General features: G+C 44.4%; 1 protein-coding gene across 5 annotated transcripts in view; it reads right to left on the bottom strand.

The window, feature by feature from the left end:
• The window catches only part of Minar1 (membrane integral NOTCH2 associated receptor 1), a 36,350-nt gene extending 16,187 nt beyond the window's left edge, over positions 1–20,163 (bottom strand). For 3 of the 5 annotated variants that reach the window (XR_012443844.1, XR_012443845.1, XM_074061579.1), the window contains exon 1: positions 19,643–20,163. The gene's annotated coding sequence lies outside the window, so the exon portion shown is untranslated. The remainder of the gene's footprint in view (positions 1–19,642) is intronic. The other 2 variants (XR_012443846.1, XM_074061580.1) reach the window with 1 other exon arrangement.
• Positions 20,164–23,065: the final 2,902 nt, after the last annotated feature.

The following is a 23,065-nucleotide window of genomic DNA, read 5'->3' as shown; positions in this document are numbered from 1 at the left end:
TAGATTCTTAGAAACAAAAATGAAAGACAATGGTATGCACTAAAATGTTAACACTGGTGTAGTGTGGGTTTTAAATATGGAATTTTTTTCTGATTTTTAAAAAATCTGTTCCACAGTATTTTATCATGCAAATTTTCAACATACAGAAAAGTGAACACTTATAGACCCAGCCATCTGGATGCTACTATTAACGTTTTACTATCTTTGCTTGATCACTTATCTCTCCACCTATACATCATCAAGCTATTTTATTTTTGATGCCCTTAAAAGTAAATTGCAGACATCTGTACACTTCCTCCTAAACACTTCATCCTGCACATCAGTAACCCAACTTCAGTAATTGTTTTTCTTTTCATATAAAACTTACATTCAATGAAGAGCATAGATACTAAGCGTGCATTGGCTGAAGTTTGACAAATATATATGTGTAGTAACCAACGCCACATAAAGATCTAGGATGTTCCCATTGTCCCCCCCCCCGCCCCGCCCGCCAAATCCCCTAAAGCCCCTTCCTATTAAACCACTGTTCTCATTTTATGGGCAACTTTTATTTTTCTTCATAATTTCCCAGCTATTCCTAAATTCCTACAATGAAGACATATTATTTTGTAATCACTAAACAATAACAAACTTTGTTTTGAGATGGAATGGGAAAGCAACATGAACAGATCTGAAATGGTAAAAGTAAAAACACCAAACCAAACATTTAGCAAAATTTCCTATGAGGCAAAGCTCCTTATTGATATACACGGGCACAGCTTGGGACATTTACAAGGACATGTCGAATTACATCATCCATTCCCATCCTTGGTTTCATTCTGTTTAGAAAAGGCATTTTGGTAATTAACTTACTGATTTTAAAGTTCACTCAGTCCACAAAGGTCCAGCCTGTTTTCCAGGGGAGTGTGCATTTTCTTAGATTAAATATTAGTAGCTTGAAGCAATGGGCTCTCTCTGCACACTGAGGGTAGCCACTCCCCCAAAATGCTTTTCTAACCCTTAGCTTGGTCTCTTTTATGAATGTCTGGAGAGAGGTACAGAGACCTGTGATCTGCTTTTTCCTTGAAAAACAAAATGAAGTTGGAACAGATTCTGTTCCTGCCCAGAACCAGCCACCCACTTCTCCTACACATTGCAAACCCAACCCTCCAATCCATCTGATAAAATATTCTGTGTTAGGAAGCTCTGGCTTGTGGAAGGTGGGGACAACCTGTCATGCTTGAGTTCAAGTAAACAAATGGGTGTAGCTATCAGACAAATGCATGTAATTCAGAGAACAGCGGCTGGAGCACATCCTTATCATATTTTATGGTTTGGTGGCTCAAAGCACGTTCATAGCTACTCTTTAATCCCTGTAACACCTTAAAGAGAGCTCTTTCAATTTCACTGTTATTCTCTGACAGGTGAGATAATGGGCTTGCAGAACTTCAGAGTCTGGCAGTAACTGGGAGCAAGGTGACCTAAAGCCAGGGCTGCTGAACCAACCCCATGCTGCATACCATTGTGCACCTCCCAGAAAAGCCCAAGATGCTGCTTTCCTGAGATGCCTTCTCAACTTCCATTCCTTCTTTGCATGCCTAAAGAATTATTAATCCCAAATCAAAAAAAATCTATTTGGGGGCCAAGTGCAGTGGCTCACTCCTGTAATCCCAGCTACTTGGTAGGCAGAGATCAGAAGGATCACAGTTCAAGACCAGATTGGGCAAAAAAGCACAAGACCTATCTGAAAAATAACTAAAACAAAAAGAGCTGGGTGTGTGGCTAAAGCAGTGGAGTACTTGCCCAGCAAGTGCAAGACCCTGAGTTCAAACCTCAGTACCAAAAAACTATTTGGAAAACTAAGGTTCAGTGTCTCCTGAAGTGAATAATGAAAATACAAATACTATGGTAAGCCTGGGTCATTATTTTAAATGAAAGTTGAAGTTAGGAGTCTATGGATGTAAACAGGTGCATGCGAACAGGTGTGGCACAAATGTGATGATCCATCACAGATTCACTATAATACATCCAGGCACCCAGAGAGGAAAAGGAAAAGGAAGAATGAACTGAAAGCAGGCTGCTGGGCTCTCTGGCAGAGTGAGGCCCTACCCAGCCATAAAGAATCCCTGTAGGATTCCTCACTTGAGCATAAAGAATCCCTGTAGGCTAGGAAGCACCCCCAGTGTAATGATAAGGCACTGAGTGAGGAGTGACCGCTCGATCCAGAAGTGACATAAACTGCTCAAGGTTCAAAGGTGGGTTAGGGCCAAGGTCTTCTGATGCCACTAGGAAGACCAGGCTCAGCCTCATGCCAAGAGGAGGAAAAGGGTCCACCACCAAGTGACGGCAGTAAGTGGGGGAGGCCGCTTTGTACTGATCTACTATGACCTCATCTATGACCTCACAGTAGGTCATCCTATACAAACAGCAAGGCACACTCACCTGAAGCATGACTTTGACATCTCTCTTTTTACATTTCCATCCTCTTTACAACTTCTAGTTAGTTTCCCACTGTAGAAAGCTCCCCTCTCAATCGCACTTCCAGGGACCTTCATCAAACCCTCTGCCTGGATCACATAAGGGAAAATGACAAGCTGGTGTGGACTCCTTACTCAACTCTGTCTTATAGGAAGAAAATTCATAAGCCAACTCCAAGGAACTTCTGAAGGCCAGAATCTGAAATTACCCAAATTTTGGAGGAGGGGTGTCCTCTTCACCCCTTCAACACACACAACTCCAAGGACCCCATCATCACTATTTGGTGCCCACCCTGTGCACCTACCTACCTTGTGTCTCCTTAAAGAGTCCAGGCATTCAACCCTACAACGCCCTTTTTCTGAGCACTTGGAGTGCGTATGTCACTGTGACAGCACAGGAGAAGAGGTAACAGAGTCCACAGTCTCAGAGAAAGAGCAGGACAGAGGGGGGGCCACAGTGATCACCTGGCCTCAGCCCCTCATTTTATGGATGAAGCATCTGGGGTTCAGAGGATGGCTTGGCTTCTCAAAGGTGCATCACGTGGATTAGAGAAGAACAGTCACAACAGCCAGAGCAACTCACGCCATGCGGAATGCTAGTGCTGACTGCTGTATGTTTAAACAAGGGACCAGGACCTGTGCGACAGTGAGGTGGAATCCAGGCAAGGAGAAAAGGAAAAGCCGGCTTTATAGAGGAGGTGCATCTTCAATACTTCAAAGGCCCAAGAGGAAGTGGGTGTTTCAGGGAAGGGGGGAGTGGAAGGATGCTCGGCAGAAGGCAGGAGGCCTAAAAGTTCAGGGGAACAGGACAGAGTCTATGCGTTTGGTCAGGGTGGGGAGTGGGCAGAGGAGCTGGACAAGCAAGTGGAGTTCAGACAGGGTATGCTATGGTTTGAATGTGCCCCCTCCAAAATTCAGTGATAGTATTAAGAGGTGGGACTTTTAAGAGGTGATTATGCCAAGAGCACATCTCACTCATGGGTAGAACTAAGGACTTAGAAAAAAAGGCTTCTTTGCTGGGGGCCAGTGACTTACACCTGTAATCCTAGCTACTCAGGAGGCAAAGATGAGGAGGATCACAGTTCGAGGCCAACCTGGGCAAAGAGTTTGTGAGACCCTATCTTGAAAATATCCAGCACAAAAAAGGACTGATGGAGTGATTCGAGTGGTAGAGCACCTGCCTAGCAGGCACGAGGCCCTGAGTTTAAAGCCCAGTACTGCAAAAAAAAAGGCTTCCTGCAGCATTAGGTTTTCTGCCTTCTGTCAGGTAATGGTACACCAAGAAAGATTCCACAAGATCCCAGAAGCTGATGACTTGATCTGGAACCTCCAAGATTCCAGAACTGTGAGCAGTAAATTTCTATGAGCAATAAATATCTGTTCTTTATAAATTACCCAATCTCAGGTATTCTGTGACAGCAGCATAACAGACTAAGACAGTAGGAATGCTGAGCAATGCAAGGGGAACCTTCACTCAGTTCTGTGGACAGCAGGAGCCAGGGCAGGTACTGGAGGGGGAGGCCAGGGGTAAAGATGAACACTCGACCCAGAGAAGCACTGTCTAGGATCCACACATCCTCTTCCCCTCTTCAATAGCTCTGACATGGCCAGCCAAGGGGACAGTTCCAGGCTCTTCTGGCTCCTGATCCACAATACAGTCACTGCATCACAGGCTGGAGCTTGGGGGATGGGCAGGAAGCAGATGCCTGATTCTTTTCCCATTACCCTAGGGCACCATGTCATTTCTCATACCACTCTCCAGCCATGACTAATGTTGATGTCCAGTCTACAAGGCTAAAAATGAATGTCCACCCTTTCTCAACCTTATGCATCACTAACTGCTCAAACTGTTGACACCCGGTGTTCATCAAAACAGAGCAGGAGAAAGAGATATGTGATTTGAGGTATAAATTGTAGGATTGCTGTTTGAATCTTTGGACAAAAGATAAGCTCTCTGAATTTCATTCCTACCAACTTCCCTTAAATGTTTAATCTTCTCCTCCTCCACGAACAACTCAGAAATCTGAGGGGAATGATTGATGTAAGCCTCAAATTGAATTAGCAAATCTCAGTTATAAAGTATTCTTATTAAATCATTTCCATCTTTTATAATACGTTGATATTTCAAAATCAGATATGAAATACAGAGATGTAAGGTGGCCACAATGTTCTCACTTCACGCTCGTGAAAAGCACACTGCAAGAGAATTTATCTGCAGTCTCAGTGTCGCTTGTGGCTTGGTGCTGGCCTGCTTGCTTTCATTTTGTCATGTCTTTTTGTTTGTTTACTAGGAGGGTGGTTGCAACTGTGATTTCATGAAACTATGGATTCAGTGAAACTATAAAGGGAAGGTGTCAAGCTACAGATCTGAAATTGTGATCAGGAATTTCTACATTCTTTGCTATCACCTCTAATAACATTTCAGACTGAAGGCAGAGCTCCTTTTCTTCCAGATGCAGCCTTTTCTCCTCCGTGCAAATGGCTAGAGAGAGCAGCGAATATTGGGAAGGGGCTCCGCTCCTGTTTGCTGCCAGAGAAGCTCAGCCCAGTGCAAAGTCCAAAGTATAAAGCAATTCCCAGATCTGGCAAGAAGTTACGGTTACAAAATGTGAGAAAACTTCCATTAAAAACACCTAGAAATGCTGGACAAAATGCGATTTTTTTTTTCTTGGCATGCATAGGTAAGACTGCAAGACAGCAAGCAGCTTCCAGAAGCAGAAAGGGGGCTGGAAATCACAGAAATAAGCAGGTGTTGGTACTGTGGCTTCCTTGAAGGGAGGAGTCCCATTATGGTGAGCAGAAGAGGCCCCTATGAGATGTGAAGGGAGAACAGACTGTGCATAGAGCTGTTGAAAGACTATTCTCTAATTCTAAGTGAACAGATGAAACAGAAAAAGAAATGTGTGATCAGAACACTATATTAAATAAAATAAAAAGTTACTCCTTGGAAATATAAAAGCTGGCATGGTGGCCCATGCCTGTAATCCCAGCTACTGGGGAGGAGGAGACAGGCCAGCTCTGGCCCTGAGTGCAAACCCCAGTTCCTCCAATAAATAAATAAATAAATAATAAAAAGAAAAGAAAACAAGACCAATGGCTTAAGTACTTGGGATCCAAACTTGTGCTGTCACAGGGTTAAGAACTCTTCAGCTAAGAAATTAATTTAAAAATTAATTCAATGATGACAATACCCCTAGCGTGAGCAGCAGCAAGTGAAAAACTGTGTCAGCAACCACTGGTGCCGAGGACCGTTCTTTCTTAGAGGGAAAGGGCCACACTAAGGTCGAATGTATTTTAAAAAATAAAAGCGTATGAGAAAAACAATGCCCCACAGTGACCAAGAGTCAACATACACAAAACAGTCGCAATATTAGAAGTTTAAAAACTTCGCAAAAGCCAACCTCAACATTAAAAGGTATATATGCGTTTAAAATAAGTGAGGATGTAAAATAGGAAGTCTAAATAAAAGACATTGGAACATAAAATATATGCATGTGGAAAAGAACCAAGCGGTAGAGAAAGAAGAATAGCAGAAAGGCAATAATGAAAATGATGGGGTCTAGGAATGTTCCAGAATTTAAACAATGACTCTTCAAATTCAACAAGCAACACAGGTACAGAACAAGACATATTTAAAAACTTTAAATCCTGAAACCGAAGAATACCAGAAACAAAAGAAAACCTTACCATAAAAGTTGAATTCTAAAATCACATTTTTCAAAGATAAAAATGAAGAGAAGTAATTATAGGAATAAAGTCACTAAAATGATAAAAAAAACCATATAGTTCATAATTCTATTACTAGATAAACTATCATTTAGGAATAAAGGTTGAAAAATTTAGACAGAGTTTACCACTCACAGTCCTTATTGCAAAAGTTAAGAAGTTCCTACAAGAGGGAGAAAGCAACTCCAGAGAAAACCTGATAAACACATTCTACTCATGCATCAACTGTATAAAACTATTGATGACTAATTATGGAAGTAAAATGGGAGAGGGAGTGGTAAGAGTTAAAATATTTTCTGAATTACTTTATGAATTACCTGGAGAAGGAAGGAGATATTAAGTAAATTCAGATAATAAGTTAAAATTTATGTTAGGAAAAAGTATGGGCAATCATTAAAAGTACAAATAGAAATTGTAGAAGTTAATGTATAACTTCCAAACCACTGTAGAGAAAACGAAGCAATAAATAAAACCCAGTCAATTAAGAGAAGGTAGGAAATGAGGGAATAAAGTAGCAAACGACAAGGTAGAACTAATAAAAATCAATAAAATGACAGAAGCATTTCCAAATACAGCCTATCACAATAAATGTAAATGGTATAAACATGCTAGTTAAAAGACAAAGATTCTCAGGCTAGGCTTTTTTTTTTTATTAAAATAAAATACAGCCAAATGCTACCTCTAACAGATATACCTAAAGCACTATCACAGAAATATTGAAAGTGTAAAGATGAGTGAAGATAGATTCAGCTCAAGCCAGTCAGAACATTGTTAGTGTTTGTTGCAGACAGAATGGCAGAATAGTTAATGATCGCAGAGTGGGCCAAACTGCCCAAGTTTGAGTCCAAGCTCTTCCACCCTCAAGATATTGTGACCACTCCAAGTTCATGACTTCCCTCTGCCTGTTTCCTTACCTGTAAAATGGGAATGAAAGTAGTACCTACTTCACGTTTGAGTTATCTATGTAACAGTGCCTGGCATACTTAGTAAGTACTCATTAAGTATAAGCTATAGCTATTGTTATTCTATTAGAAAAATTAGAAAGACTTCCAAGTAAAAAGTGTTAGGGATACAGAGAATTATTACAAAAGTGATAAAAGGGGTAATTCACCAGGAAAATAAAATCATTCTGCACATGCAGCTATCCAATTATATAGCCTTAAAAATACACAAAGTAAAAACTGAAGAAATTACAGGCAACATACCAAACTCATCATCATATTTAGATTTTGAACACACTTCCTTCAAAAGCGATGGCAAGGGGAAAAAATTAAGTTTATAGTAAAATATTAGAACACTATTAACAAACTTTTATTTATCACACAGAGAACCCTGGACCCAGGAAAGGAAGAGTAAAGTTCTTCCTTTCAAGTGTCAGGCGCTGAGTTCAAACCTCAATGCTGCAAAAAAAAAAAAAAACATGAAAAACAAACTAAAAGCACAAGAGACAGAGAGCGCACACTTGGGGTGTGGCTCAAGCAGTAAAATGCTTACTAGCAAATGCAATTCCTGTACTGCCAAAAAAAAAAAATCACAAAAACTATTTCAACAAAATACCAATGAATTGAAATTTACATCCCATACAGAATTTGTTTTTACAATAAAGCAATAAAGTTAACAGATGCATACATAAAACATCTCCTAAACACTTGAAAATGTAAGCACTAGGTCAAAAAAGAAACTGTAGAAATTAGAATGCAATTATAATTACATGTAATGAAAACACTATGTATCAAAAGTAGTGAGGTATAGCTAAAGCTGTCCATGGAAAAAAATTTATGGTGATAAGTGCAAATATTAGAATAAAAGTTTGAAAATGAATGAGTAAGCATCCCACTCTAGAGTTAGGAAAAAGGCAGTACACGAGAAGAAACAAATAATGCTAAATGCACATTATAATAGAAGAAATAAGTAATGTAAGAAAAAATGGTGAAATGGAAAACAAACATTACCATCAACAAAACCTAAAGTAGTTTTTTTTTTCTTCAAATGACAAATGAAATTGAAAATCTCTGGCAAGGAGAATGAAGGAGGAGGTGAATTCAACTATGATATATTGTAAGATCTTTTGTAAATGTCACAATGTATCCCCAGCACAACATATTAACAAACAGAATAATGAAAAGAAAATAGAAAAAAAGGCATAGATAACAACATTGAAACTGTTTACATTAAGGATAGCTTACTATGTCCCAGATAGTGTTCTGAATACTTTATAAGCATTGCTCATTTAATGTTTGAAAGAACTAAATTAGAAACTAATATGATCTTGATTTTATGGGTGAGTTCACTCTAACACAAAGTAGCTAAGTAACTTGCTGAAGGTAACAGAGCTAGGACATAGATGAATTAGAACCTGAGCCACACAGCCTGAGTCCAGAGCTCACATTCAGGATCACATTATACAGCTCTTTGTGAAATTAGGAATGAAAAAAGAGAGCGCACCACAGATAAAACACATTTTTGTGGAAGTTTGATAACACTAAGTATTAAGTGATACAAATACATTTCAAGATAAGCAAACCATTGTCCTCCAAATCTGTTTATAGGTATTTGCCCTAGATAAACACACAGGTTCAGAAGGAGGCCAAACTGTCACTAAACACTTTTTAACAGGAAAAGAGTATGATGGAGGGAAAAAGTTGGGTTTACTCAGAAAATACCAATGAATTTATGTATAATAAATTTGAGCACAAACCTTAAAAAAATAAAGAATGTTGTGAAATGGATCTATGGCATCATTAATGTAATTTGAAAAAAAAAACCCAAATAGATTGTTTATGGTGTATACCTTAAAACAAAAGCACAAAAGCATATATGGAAATGAAATGTACCAGGTAAAGACACTGGTGTCCAAGCAGGAAAAGGAAAGCTGTGGCCTAAGAACTAAAATGAAGCCTCACTATGTGCTGCTGTGGCACCTGGTGAAACCAGGCGAGCATGGAACGACCTAGACACAAGTTCCCATTTGGCTCCCACAGATAAGGCTCCTTGGACAACAGTCTTCTTTACCAGGGGTAAGAGCACAGCTCCTACTACCCCTCCACAGAAGGCTTTGGTTCCTCCTGCCCTCACAAATATTCAAATGAGCCACTCACATGGTCCTGGGACATCTAGCCAATCACGTCACTTCATTCTTTTGATATTACAAAGCCTGACTCCCATAGCCTGTGTTGGTTCTCCCTGCCTCCAAGTTCAATCCCAAGTGGCCATGTGTGGACGAGTATTCATGTCAGGCTGTGAGTACAGCTAATTAACACATCACTGTTGACCTACCTGCCCAATCTCAAGCACAATGTGTTCAACCATCCCTGCAAACTCATGTCAGAAATTGCCTTCCTCACAGTGGGGCAAAGACTGGTGATTACAGCAAAAGCAGTGGCAGATGGCATTTGAACTGCAACATAGTCTTTTCTTAAAAAAAAAAAAAAACCAATAAAACCAAGCACCAAAATATTAACAATATTTTTTTGCAGTAATGCTATTTTGAACTCAGGGCTTTGTGCTTGCAAGTGCTCTACCGCTTGAGCTACACCTCCAACCCTCCCAATACTTTTTAACTCTCAGTTGTACATGGAAATATGTCAGACTATTTTCTGTACTTGACTTAATTTTTAGAAGTAGGTACTAATCAAAAGGTTAAATAAGCCAAGCATCATTATACATACTTGTATCCCAGGTAATCAGGAAGCAGAGGTAGGAGGATCACAGACTGAGACTGGCCTGGGCAAGAGCACAAGACTCTACCTAAAACTTACAAAAGCAAAAAGGGCTGGGAGGGGAGGCATGGCTCAAATGGCCCTGAGTTCAAACCCCAATCCACAAAAATAAAATAAAAATCTAAAAACTAGAAAAACAAGTTCCCAGGTACATGCTTTTACTGATAAAGATGGAGCCAATAGAAAATTCTTATAAAACTCTGAATGGGTAATAACCACTAAGAAAATTGAAAACAACATAGTTTTTTGCTATTGTTTATGTCTTGCTGGTTTAGTTGGTTAGTTAGTTAGTTTCAGTTTTTATGGAAGAGGCTCTTCATGTTAGAAGGAACACTAAATTATTTGCTTTAAGATAGTAAGTTAAGAATTCTGGCCAAAATGGCGATCTATTTGCATAACTAAATATTAAAACTAATAACAAAATTCCTGTAATTATAATTTGGCAGATAAGTCAATAGGCCAGAAGGACAAGAGGCAGATATTCAGTATGTGATGGAGGCAGCATTTAAGTCAAGGAGAAAATAATTGCTTACTCAATAAACACAAATGTGTCAATTGGTTTTTTTGGCTAAATTGGTTCCATTAACCAATTACTAAAGAAATGAGTTGGCCCTTACTCCTTGCCATATACACAAAGTGCAACAAAAAGAAGAAAGTTTGACTCAAGATTTAGATAATCTATAGTTTTAAAAGGATTTTCTACACAAGATCCAAAATTTGAAATCATTAAGAAAAAGATTGATTCATTTAGATAAATGAAAAGAACTTAGTAAGTCAATAAATATCATGAAATTTGAAAAGGGAGAAAGCAGAAACTTCTTGCATTTTATTGAGAGCTCTTAAAAATTAATAAGAATAAACAACTCAAAAGAAAAAGGATCAATTTATAAAGAAAGAAAAGCACAGAAAGTAAAGCAAAACAGCAACATGTTTGATTACTTTACTGTTCATAAATATAATGGAAATCAAAACATCTTTTTTTCTGAAGTAGAAAAGTGCTAAATAGCATGAGGCTTTTGCCATCTGCTATAGTTTAGATCTTGAATGTTCCCGAACGCCCATCTGTTAAAGGCTTGGTGGTACTATTGGGAGGTGGTGGAACCTTTAGGAGGTGTGGCCTACTGGAAGCAAGTTAGGTCACTGGGGTTGTGCTCTTGGAGGGGTTACTGAAACCATGGCCTCTCCTCACTCCCTCTCTTTTTGCTTCTTGGCCACTGAAGGGGAATAGGCCCACTCTTCCATGTACCCCCACCATGATGCACTGGGCTGCCACAGGGCCAAGTAACCATGGACCAAAACCTCTGAAACTGTGCGAGAGCCAAAACAAATCTTTTTCCTTATTCAATTGACTATCTCAGGTGTGTGTCACAGCAATGGGAAGCTGACTAACACGCCTATTAGTATTTATAACCATCACTATCATATCACTATATATTGTATTGGCTAGAGTACCTAAAACCGATAAGAAGCAGGTTTATACCACTGTTGGGGAGAATGAGGGGAAAAGGCATTCTCAGGTACCATTGAAAAAGGATAAATTTGTGTGACTTACAGGAAGTAATCCGAAATACAAATAAAAATATGTACATCATTTGAATAAAGGAAATCCACGTTTAAGTAGTATCTAAAGGAAATAACCAGCTATAAAAATGCTGCAAATTGTCTTCAATGTTGCTCAAAATAAGAAAAACATCAACATTGTACCCAACAACTGACTATATAAAATTGCTGATAATAGAATACAGCCATTAATACATGGTGCTGCAAAAATATATTTATTGACATGCTTAACCTCTAATGACGCTTCTTAAGTGAAAAAATAAGCTACTAAATGGTAAAGTAATAAGATACAAACTTTTACATATTTATATTCTCCGTATACTAGAATGTTTCTAAGATCTATCACTGGGGGGGTTCCCCTTATGCTTCATATACATATTATTAAAATGCTACAAATATGTCATCTTTTAATAAAAATGAAGACGAAATAATTTACAAGCAGATCCCAGCAATGAGAACTTGTGGAAGTAAAATTATCACCTCTGATCTTTGCTTGTCTTTGCTGGCAGTACTGGTGTTGTGAACTCGGGGCTTTCCGCTCACTAACTAGGTGCTCTACCACTTGAGCCATGCCCCGTGCTCCCAGCCCTATTTGTTGTAGTTTATTTTTCAAATAGAGTCTCGTGCTTTTGCCCAGCTTTCCTCCAACAAGGATCCTCCTCCCTCCATCTGTCAAGTAGAAGGGATTACAGGAATGCACAACCATACCTGACTGATCTTCTTATCTATAAAAGGAAGATACCAATCCCTCCTTCTGGGATTACTGACAAGGTCAAAAATTGACCTATGCCAGGCACTATTTTAGCCAGTGGAAATGGAGCACAGCATAGGGTAGATAAACAATAAAACAAAAAACCTGCCTTCATAAGCTTCTATTCTAGCAGAGAAGACAGATAATAACCAAATTTTAAAAATTAAGTGTATAGTTTATTATATGGTGGGAAATGTTACGGAGAAAAGGAAGAGGTTAGAAAGCATGGGGCTGGGGGTGGGTAGGTTCTAAGTAAGATGGCCAGAGAATATCTCGGGGAAAAAAAATCACATTTGAGTGAACATTCCAGAGGTAATGGAACAAACTACATACCCAGCTGGGCGGTAAGGAAGAAGGGGAAGAAGAAAGGCAAACATCCCAGGCAGAGGGAAGAGCAAGTGCAAAGGTTCTGAGGTGGAAGTCTGAGTGCATGTTTGATCAGCCACGGAAGTACTTTACAAAATCTTGTGTCCCAAAGAAATACTGTTTATCAGTACATTGTCTCAGATGTATATTTAGCTCCCAGTGATTGCTGTCTCTCTTGAACATGGCTCCAAAAATAGCTCAGGCACAGCTTATGTTCTATTTTAGAGTGAAACAGTGATAAAGAGAGCTATGATTTCCCTTCAACTACCCCTCTCTCTACCTAAGGGAGGGGTCAGCCTCCCTCCTGACCTCTGACCTCCCAGGGAGAGAATGAGACCTTGGGTTGGATAATGAAGGTGGAAATAGAGAGGCACCATTTTGGTCCAGAAAGACAGCATAAGCATCCCGATTCATATTTCACTTTGCCACGTTTTTCTGACTCCTCTGTGCACATAGTCTCAGTGTATACCATTTTTCTGTATTTTGCCTTATTTCATTTTTTACTATTTGTTTTCATTTTTCTAAATGCCTAGGTAGGTCCTACCTTAGAATTGATCCTGGCTATGTGGTTTCATGCCTATCCATGCTTTCCCACACTCGGGCCCATTGAACCTTTGGGTGCCAAGCAGAGTTTTAGGATTTAAGAAACACTAAAGTGAAGATCCAGCTAGATTCTCCTGGCATCCACTACCCCAAAGGAGGTCAGACAAAGCTATCCTTCTGGAGCTGCAAAGCTCCGTTGCCTCCTGACACTTAAAGTGACAGATGTTGCTCATCACTGTATCAGCTTCCTACAGCTGCTGTAACAAAATACCACGAATGAAGCACTTTAAAATAACATGGATTTATGACTTTGTAGTTTGAGGATTAGAGATCCAAAATGGGTCTCAACAATCCAGGTGTCAGGGCTTTATTTCCTCCAGAGCCTCTCTCCTTGCATTTCCCAAAGCCCAGAGGCTGCCTGCATGCCCCACCTAATGGCCCCCTCCTCCATCTTCAAAGCCAGTAATCACATCTTCCTGACCTCTACTCTGATGGCCACATCACCTCTAATTCTTCTGCCTCCTCTTCCCCATGTCTAAACCCTTGCAATTACTTTGGACCTGCTCAAATAATTCAGCACAGCTCCCCTTCTCTGAACCTTAACTAAATCACATCTTCAGAATCTCTTCTTTGCCATAGTCATGGGTTCCAGAGTTTAGAATGTAGACTTCTTCGGAGAGCCATTATTCTGCCTAACATAGCAGCCACTGGCAGAGGGCCTGAGTCACTGATCACCTGTGCACACAGAGAGAAGAAAGCTCGCCCACTCCACTTGCTCATTTCTGAAGAAATGAAGGCCCGAGCCCTCTTCTGAAGGCAAGTACTTCGCCCTCCTCAGGTTGACTCAGCCTCACCAGTTAGAAGCCTCTGTTAACTAGCATCAGAGGACAATGGTGAGGTTAATGTGATCCTCGTGTGCTGAAATCCCAGGGCCTCAAGAGAGAAGAAATATGGAAGGCCGGCCACTGTCATGTCCTTCCCAGTCCTGGTACTCACAGTCACCTTTCCTGTGCCTGGTTCCTCAGACAGGGAACAGTCATAATGTCCCAAGTCACTCATTTCTACACCTCCAAGTTGTTTTTCCACCGTCTGATCCTAGTCCTCCCACCTGGGGGCATAAGGAAGTGGAATTCCTTTTTGAAGGGCAGTTCTTCAAGGATTGGAAGGTGGTTCTTAAGCCTCAGTTCTTCCAGCTGTTCCCATCAGGACCCAACGGTTCGTGGATGGAAGGTGTGGTCTCCACTTTGAGATAAAGGCCTGACTGTGAAAATAGGGTCAAACCCAGAACTTGCCCTTCCAGAGACAACTCAAATCATCGCTTGTAAATACAGGAGATGAACCAAGTCTCCAACCTCACCACAGAGCACCTCAGCTGGTCTAGGCAAAGCCAGGACGTCTGTGTTATAAAGTCTCTGGGAGATTCTGGAGAGGTCGATGCACCCACAGCCTCTTGGGAAACCTGGACCACGCACACCTGGGAGCTCGTGAGCTCAGAGATTCTTTAAATAACTTCCAGTGGACCCAAGGACTGCCCAGGCATACCTCCTTTCACTGAAGTGCAGGAAGAACAGAGTCCCTACCTCTGCCTGGACACCTTCATTCACCTAGGATCTGTTTGGTGATCATCGCATACTTTGACTCAGGCCCAGGCTGTGGGAGCCTAAATCATCACCTACTTTCCCTGATGCTGTGGCTCCCTCCAGAACCTTCGGATTCATCTGCTGCTCGTTCCCTGTTCCACATGGCTGCCCAGGGTAAAGCACGTACTGCCAAACCTGTGTCAGATGTTGTGCTCCTCACCGGGACAAAATGCTGATGAGACACCAGCCCCTTCCTCTAGGGGCTCACAGTTCATTGGGGGAGGCAGACCAGAAATAGTCTGTTAACACACTGCAGTAGTGGTATGGGGACAAGGTGAAGAGCCCAGAGCAACTGCTCAGACCTCTCCCTACCTCCCCTCACTCACTGCCACAGCCTGCCTACCCCACTGCACACCCACTCACTACCTCCTACCCACTGCACACCACTCACTACCTCCTACCCACTGCACACCCACTCACTACCTCCTACCCACTACACACCACTCACTACCTCCCCTCACTCACTACCACTGCCTACCCACTGCACACCACTCACTACCTCCTACCCATTGCACACCACTCACTACCTCCTACCCACTGCCACCACTCACTACCTCCTACCCACTGCACACCACTCACTACCTCCCCTCACTCACTGCCACTGCCTACCCACTGCACACCACTCACTACCTCCTACCCATTGCACACCACTCACTACCTCCTACCCATTGGACACCACTCACTACCTCCCCTCAGTCACTACCACTGCCTACCCCACTGCACACCCACTCACTACCTCTGCACACTCCACAGTCACAGCTTACCTCACCACATAGCCAATACTTCTTCCACCACACAGCCACTGCCTACCCACATCCCACAGCCACTCATACATTGAGGAAGACACAAGTATAGTTAGTAGGCTTTGGGGCGGGAGCAAGTCATGGGTGAACATGAGGAGGGTGTATGTATGACTGAGTGTAGGGAGGGGGCAGGCATGAGAAGTGTGGAGTGGAAGCAGGTAATGAGCGGGCATGAGTGGATGCGGAGTGGCTGTATACAGTGAGTGGGCGTGGGGTTGGGGTAGGTCCTGAGTGGGCGTGGGGTGGGGGTAGGCAGTGAGTGGGTGTGGGGTGGGAGTAGGTGGGAAAGGTAAGGGTTTTTTACTCCAGGATCATAATGCAGGTTCTATGTATTATCTGGCATTTAATAGACATTTCTCACTGATCAGTGAACCATTTATGAAATCCACATCTTCCCACTAAGCTATTAAGCTAGCATTTTATAGCTTATACATCAGGCTTTTGGTTATCACGTGCCCTTCTCAAAAGACTGACCTCCTCAACCAGCCAGCGCCTCAATATGGTGGTCATTCCGGAGTCATGACCCCCATGAGGTCATCTCAGCAAGCAACGGCCTTGGGACAGCACTGCTCTCCCGATACATTCTGGTCAAAAGCCAACATTAGCCTAAGGTTGCATCAGTCAGGTTATGCGACAGCAATGAACACCCAGATTACAGGGGCCTGGGACACTAATGGCTCTGTCTTCCCCATGCCACCTGTCCAAAGGAGGTGAACTAGAAACTCTCTCCACATCCACCTCAATCCTGGACCCCAGATGAGGGACCAGCCACCTTCTAGAGGAAAAGGGAGAACTTGGTAAGGCATGTCCTGGCCCTCAAAGCTTCCATCCACATGGTCACACGACCATCCCTAACAACAAATGAGCAAGACAACGCAATCCTACTATGTACCCAGAACTGTTCATGCAGAATTGGTAACCACCACACATGTATTGCCTACTCCCTCTTGAAGCAACCCATTCCTAGTGTTTAAAGGTTTTCTGATAATGAACTAAAATCTGCCTTTGCCATGTGGTATTCCAGGCTCTGGAGATAGAGTGACAAAGAAATTAAAATCTGCACTCCTCGGTTCACATCATAGAGGATCTGCCCATCAGCTGTTGCTCAGCCCAGGTGCCTTTACTTTCTCTCCACTTCCTAATCCATCCAGCAAGCATTTCCTAAGCACCTTCTTACCTACAAGCACTGTATCAGACTCAGTGGATCCAGGTTCTCCAGGAGCTCCCAGCCCAGGGTTCAGCTAAGACCCAATGCAGATGAAACTTGACAATGAAAAGACACAACTGCATGGTCAGTGCCAGGATATTCCATTTGGAACACTCAGAGAGAGAGTGTGCCATATTCCAGAAAGAAGCCTTCCAGTGGGTCTCAACGGCATTCCGAGGAGCGATTAGGAATTCTGAAGGGTGCTTCAGCCACCACACTGGGAGTGAGCAGGCCGCTGTGTCCTCCCCTGCTCTTTAATCCATCTCATCTGCTTTACTTTCATACATGACTTTTTAAAGGGCTCTACTTAAAACATGCAAGCTGGGCCCCAGTGGCTCATGCCTGTAATCCTAGCTACTTGGGAGGTTGAGATCAGGAGGGTCACAGCACAGCTCGAGGCCAGTCCCATTTCCAAAATAACCAGAACAAAATGGAGTGGAGGTGTAGCTCAAGTGGTAGAGCACCTACTTTGCAAGTGTGAATGAAACCCTGAGTTCAAACCCCAGTTTCACCAACAAAAAGAAAGAAGGGAGGGAAGGAAGGGAGGGAGGGAGGGAAAGAAAAAGAAAACAAAAAATGCAAAAAAGTTAAGTAATTTTCCAAGGTCATACAGGGTCAGAAGCACCCCAAGATTGAGAGCTAACGGCCTCTGTCTGCCTTAAACTCAATAGTCCTCTTTTCTTCTTTTCTTTCCCTTTTGATTTACACTGCTGCTTCAGAGTAAGCTCCAAAAGCAAGCATTGGAATGTCAGTAGGAAAGCTAGCTGATGAGAGGCATTAGCACCACATTCACAGAGGAATCTGGAATCTTCTGTTCCAGAACACACATGCCACTTGGCTGGAGCAAAGCAGGGCCTTCCCCTTCCTTCTCTTGGTCGTTAGATCCCAGTCCTGCAGAAGCGAGCTATAGCTGCAATCCTGCTGTCTCCTTCATGATTGTTAAGATTTGAGAAAGGGCTCATTTGGGAAATCCTGAGTGAGAAAACCAGAGCCAGTATTGTGTGCTGTGGACAAAGACAGAAGAGACCCTCCCAGGAGCACCAGCGTTTCAGAGGAAATATCACAGCTGAAATAAACACGAGACTTTTAGAAGCTGGAAAGGTACATCAATCTTGCTTCTAGTATTGGCCAGAAAAAAAAAAGACATTATGTATCCAAAATTCCAAAGGAACATAACTCCAACAAAGAAACCTTTGTCTCTCTTCCAAGTATTAAGTGCTGTACAACACTACCGCACTAAATTCATCAGAAATGCAAATGAACTGTTTGATCTAGTCTTTTCCTGGCAACTGACATTTATTTTCACTCAGTCCCAGATTTATACAAATCTCTCAGACACAATAAAATCAGACTTTATTTACCAGACATTGAAGTCTTTCATTCTAGGCTTCAGTAACCTAAGAAAATCTTTAAATTTGCTCTTTCTGCAGACTCACCACCATCTCCTGCTCTACCCTCCTCCTCTGATATACAAGAAGACAGCTTGTTAAAGGGGTTGTACAACTCCAAGCACCCAATTTTCTCTAACCCACTTCTCTTAAGTCAACAGTCTCAAACGGTGTTCTAGGGCTCTCCACAAGCCACTGACCAGGAGCTCATTCCAAAGGGCATCCTAGGACCACGGCATGTGGCCTGGCTTCTACCTGCATGAAGGCTTCAGGAAAGCTGATGGTCACAGAAATTGCAAGGACAGGCCAATGCACTGACCCTTGTCATCAGGGAGAGGTGGCTTGCTGGAAGAGGGGTGCATAACGGATCACATAATCTGCCCCCAACTCCTGGAAACTTCATGCCATGGATAAAATCACAGCAGAGCCCAACAATGAAGCCCCCAATCACAGCCACAAGGGCAGCTGCATGGTGCCACCCGCCACCCAACCCCCAACTAAATTACGCCCTCCACTAGAAAAACCCCAGAACAGGCTGCAAGATACACCAATTATCCTTTATAGCAGAGACTCTGGACTTCTCACTCCCCTTGGTCTTAGCCAAACATTATTTAATTCCCACTAAAGAGTACCTGAACGCAGCCACCTTCCTCACTGTGTGTACAGACCCGGCGCACAACCACTACTTCCAGCAGACAACACTGAAATGAATGCTGTTAGAGTTACGATTCTGGAATGCCTCGGGAAGCCCCCTGCACCCTCGCGGAGGGGACAAATGATTACTTTGTGGTTCGGTAGCCAGCAGGACTACTCGCTTTAGGAGGGATGGCGGCAGATCAGGTGCGGAACGCTGCATAGGCGTGAGTTGGTAGTGAATGAGCGCACACACCCCACTCTCCAGGCCTGGCTTCGCGTTTTCTGGCAGGTGGAGTTGAACATCCTTATCTCCTCGGGAACAACGACACTCCCATTTCTCGTCAACGTGCCTGGAAATCTCAATTCAAGGATTGGATGCAACGGTTGGCCCTTCTTGGGTTTGTCCAGCTTTCCATCCTGACTTCGCGCCTCTGATGTGTCTGGCTTTTTGGCCAGACAGCTCGCCTGTTTAACCCTCAAAACACCGTTTCCTCAAACGAATTAACCAGGAAAACTTGCCCCGACTGCATGATCTTTTGCGGTTGTTTCTCTTCCCAAACCCCTCATCAGTCCACCAGGTGTAGTCAGCTCCCTCTACCCACCCCCCCCCCGCGCGTACACACACATACGCACACTCTCACAGCGCGGAGCGCAGCAGAAAGGGTCCCCGCGTCCCCGCGCCCGCAGTGCCCCGGAGCCGAGCCCAGGCCAGCCCTGGACCTCACACCGCACTCACCTGGGCACCAAGCGGGGGATACGCGGCGAACACACCTCGCACACGCACACACAAGCGCACGTGCACTCGGTCCCCTCCGGTCCCCGCCAGTCCCCGGCTCTCCGAAGTTACCTCCGAGGCGGCCCCAGAGCGGGGCTCACTCCTCCCCGCAGGTCTCGCGCTGCCCTCCGGCGCGGTCCGCACGGCCTCCAATGCTGCGCCTCCAGGAGGCTCCCGAGCCCGCCGGTCCGGTCCCGGGCAGCACCGGCTCTGCGCCTGGGTGGCACCGCGCAGCTGGGGCGACTTCAACGTCTGCAGCCCCGCGTCGGGACCTCCCCTGCCTCACCTGCGCGGCGCCCACCAGCCTGCAGCCGGAGCGAGGAGCGGCGCGGTGCGGTGGGCGCTCAGACTCCTCTGGGGCAGCCGGCAGCCAGCACCCGCTCGCATGGCGCTCGGGCTCGCAGCGGCCCGGGACGCGGCCTCGGTCCCCCGGGTGGCCCCAGCCTCAGTCTTTGTGTCTCGGCCCGCGCCGCCACGTCACGGAATCGGAGGCTGTGGGCAGCGCGGGTCGGAGACCCGGCGGCAGAGATCGGGGCTGGGCTTCTCCATTGCCGCCCTCCCGGGGCGCGCAGACTGGCGGGGCGCACAGCGGCGACTGCGCGCTCCCCGGAGACGGAGGGGGCGGGCCCGGGGAGCGGCGCGGGGAGCGCGCCGGGGGTAGGGGTGCGGCGCTGCCCCAGGCTGCAGCCGGAGACAGAGGGGGTGGGGGACAGCCAGAGCCCCGGGAAGGCGACGTCCGTTTGGTCCGGTCGCTGCTGCGGCGCCGGAGCGGGCAGGATGAGCGAGCCGGGGCTGTGAGCTGGAAGGAGCCTGGCGGCTGGAGCCACTCGCGGGGTTCGCTTCTCCCCAATTCTCTATGTTGAAGGTGACTGCGGCCCCCAGTGGCGGAGCAGGGGCTGATGGTGTCCTCGGCCCTCCTCTGCCCTGGGTGCACTCAGCCTTCCGGGGCCTCAGATTCTGCAGGCTTTGCAAGGCCAGAGCAAAGTGGTCACTTTGCCCATTGATTTTTTTTTTCCCTCTTGGCCGGTGTCGGTTTCACTGGTAACCAGATTGGAGAAACTATCGGTCACGTGATTCTCTCTCTCTCTCTCTCTCTCTCTCTCTCTCTCTCTCTCTCTCTCTTTCTACCCCGAAAACTGGGATAGATTTACAGAAGTCCCGTTAAACACATAGATCAGAACTGAAGGCCTTTCACAAGTCACCCTGTGCACTGCAGTGGGACTGATACACAGCAGCTGCCTCTACTGTCACCATCTATACAGATCCTGTCCCTGCGGTTGGGGAAGTCACATTAACAGCACTTCACAGCACAAAAAAACGGAGTCACAATTTCAGACCCATGGAATCCCATTTCTACAGGGAAGCAAAGCGCTTACTGAGTTGCAGGACAGACTGTCTGGGGAGCATGCACAGGCCGGGACAAGAGCCCTCTCCTAGGCTGCCGTAAGTGGCTTATCCAGAGCGCAGCCAAAATGCCAGCTTCCAGGCCTTTGCTACCTGTGGTTTGAAGGCTGGCCTGCGGAATTCAGATTCCAATCTTAGCCTCCCCAAGTGCGCTGCTTGGTGACAACAGTCTAAAAGTGAACCTGCTAATACATGGATACTTTAAATAATGCCTCCTCAGGTTGTTAGGTGTTGGTTGACAACTGGATTTTCCCAGAGCTCCTGTCTGCCCAAGTTTTAAAATCCATTTGTGTTTATTGCCTTCTGCTGAAGCCAGTTCAAATCCACTCCAGAGGAGGGAAACGGACTTGAAAGGGAAAAATAAGCGGGAAGCTTGCTTGATTCGCCATTCCTTGCCTAAGGATTCAAAGTGTACATAGTATAACAGTACTATCTCTAGGTTCAAATACTGTGTCCGGCAACTGGAGGCCTAAGACCTAGGAGTAGAGGGTGCCCACAGTAAGAGTCCTGTTTGGTGACAGTTAAAGAGAATTTTTAACTCCACAGGGACAACCTTGCCATTTGAGCTCAGAGTATGTGTTTTCTGAGACTTACACTATAAAACCTATAGGGAAGAATTAGCATAGGAAGGTTTGCAGTGCCTGCTTTTCTCCTGGCTCTGAGTTTTGCTCTTTTTTATTCTTTCATTTCTTCATGAAGTAAAGGCACAGATCAAGACCCAGGAGAAGAAACCACAGAGGTAAATCAGAGGTTTATTTTTTTTCCCTGAAAAACCCTTTTGGAAAACAAGATATAAAATACAAAAAACATATGCTGTCAGAGTGGCTCAAGTGGTAGAGAGCCTGCCTAGCAAGAATTAAAGCCCTGAGTTCAAACCGAAGTATCATAAAAAAAAAAAAAAAACAGCATAAAAGAAACAGGCAGAGTATAGATCTCTGACCAAACAATCCCTCAGTTCTAGCCAGAGCTGGCTAATTGTGCTTACAGGTACAAAGGATTAACTGGTTGTCTCCTCCCCTCCTGGCTACTGATTTCCCTAAATTTGTCCCAGAAGCTCCCCTTCAAGCCTGGAAAAAGTCTTCTCACTTTCATTTAGCAGCCCACCCCTCCCCCAAGAGACACCATATGCATGGCCCCATGTGAGTTAGGGGCCGCTGGGAGGTGGTGGAACATTTAGGAGTTAGTAGGAGGTCCTTAGGTCATTGAAGGCATGCCTCTGAAGGAGGCTGAAGGACCCTGGTCTACTTTCTTTTTTGCTTTCCAGCTTGAGGTGAACAGTTTGTTCTCTCATCTACTCCCCACCTTGCCATCCAGAGACACAAGGCAAAGATCCAGTCTCAATAATTCAGTCTCCTACTTAACAAAAATACAGACCAGCAACCAAAAGACATGTGCCACTCATCAGATTCTATATCTGAATTTCTCCAAAACTAACATCTCTCTGGTTCCTTCTTACACTAGCTCTCTGAAAGGCTTTTTCCAGTATGCTCCAAATTCTTCTGCATGCCTACACGTACATCTTCGTGTGTATTTCCTCTCCTGCCCCTCTCTACTTTCCTTTATTATGTAGCTCTGTAATCCTCTCACCTCTGTCTAGAGAAAGACTAGGGAAGGGAAATATTGATCAAAACTCAGTGATGGGGACGGGAGAGAATGGCGTGACCACCCACACGTACTTGTTGTTCTATCGTAATTTCCTTTGGCTACACTTTAGATTCACTGAAGCGTTAGAACAGGACATGGATGTGGCATCATTAGACAAAGATGCCATCTCCACTCACCTGCTGACTGTCCAGGCAACTTGAGGCTGTTCCTCAACCCCTCCTGAGCTTCAGTTTCTGCATCTAAAGAAGTGGAGTGAGAGGCCTTCTGGGGTTGCTGGGAAGGTGGAATAAATTCAAGTATAAGCCTCATAATAGACACTCAGAAAATGTCTATGGCTCTTAGTTGTCAGAGAGAATGAGGGGAGGAAGAAAAGAAGAAAGGGATGGAAGGAATGATGGAAGGAAGGAAGGAAGGGGAAGGAAGGGAGGGAGGGGAGGAAATAAGGGAGGGGAGGAAGTAAAGCATGGGAGGAGGGAGGAGGGAAGG

Source organism: Castor canadensis, chromosome 19 (assembly GCF_047511655.1).
Source record: "Castor canadensis chromosome 19, mCasCan1.hap1v2, whole genome shotgun sequence".
NCBI lineage: Eukaryota > Metazoa > Chordata > Mammalia > Rodentia > Castoridae > Castor > Castor canadensis.
The sequence above is the reverse complement of the archived record's forward strand: the minus strand, read 5'-3'. Positions and strand labels throughout refer to the sequence as shown.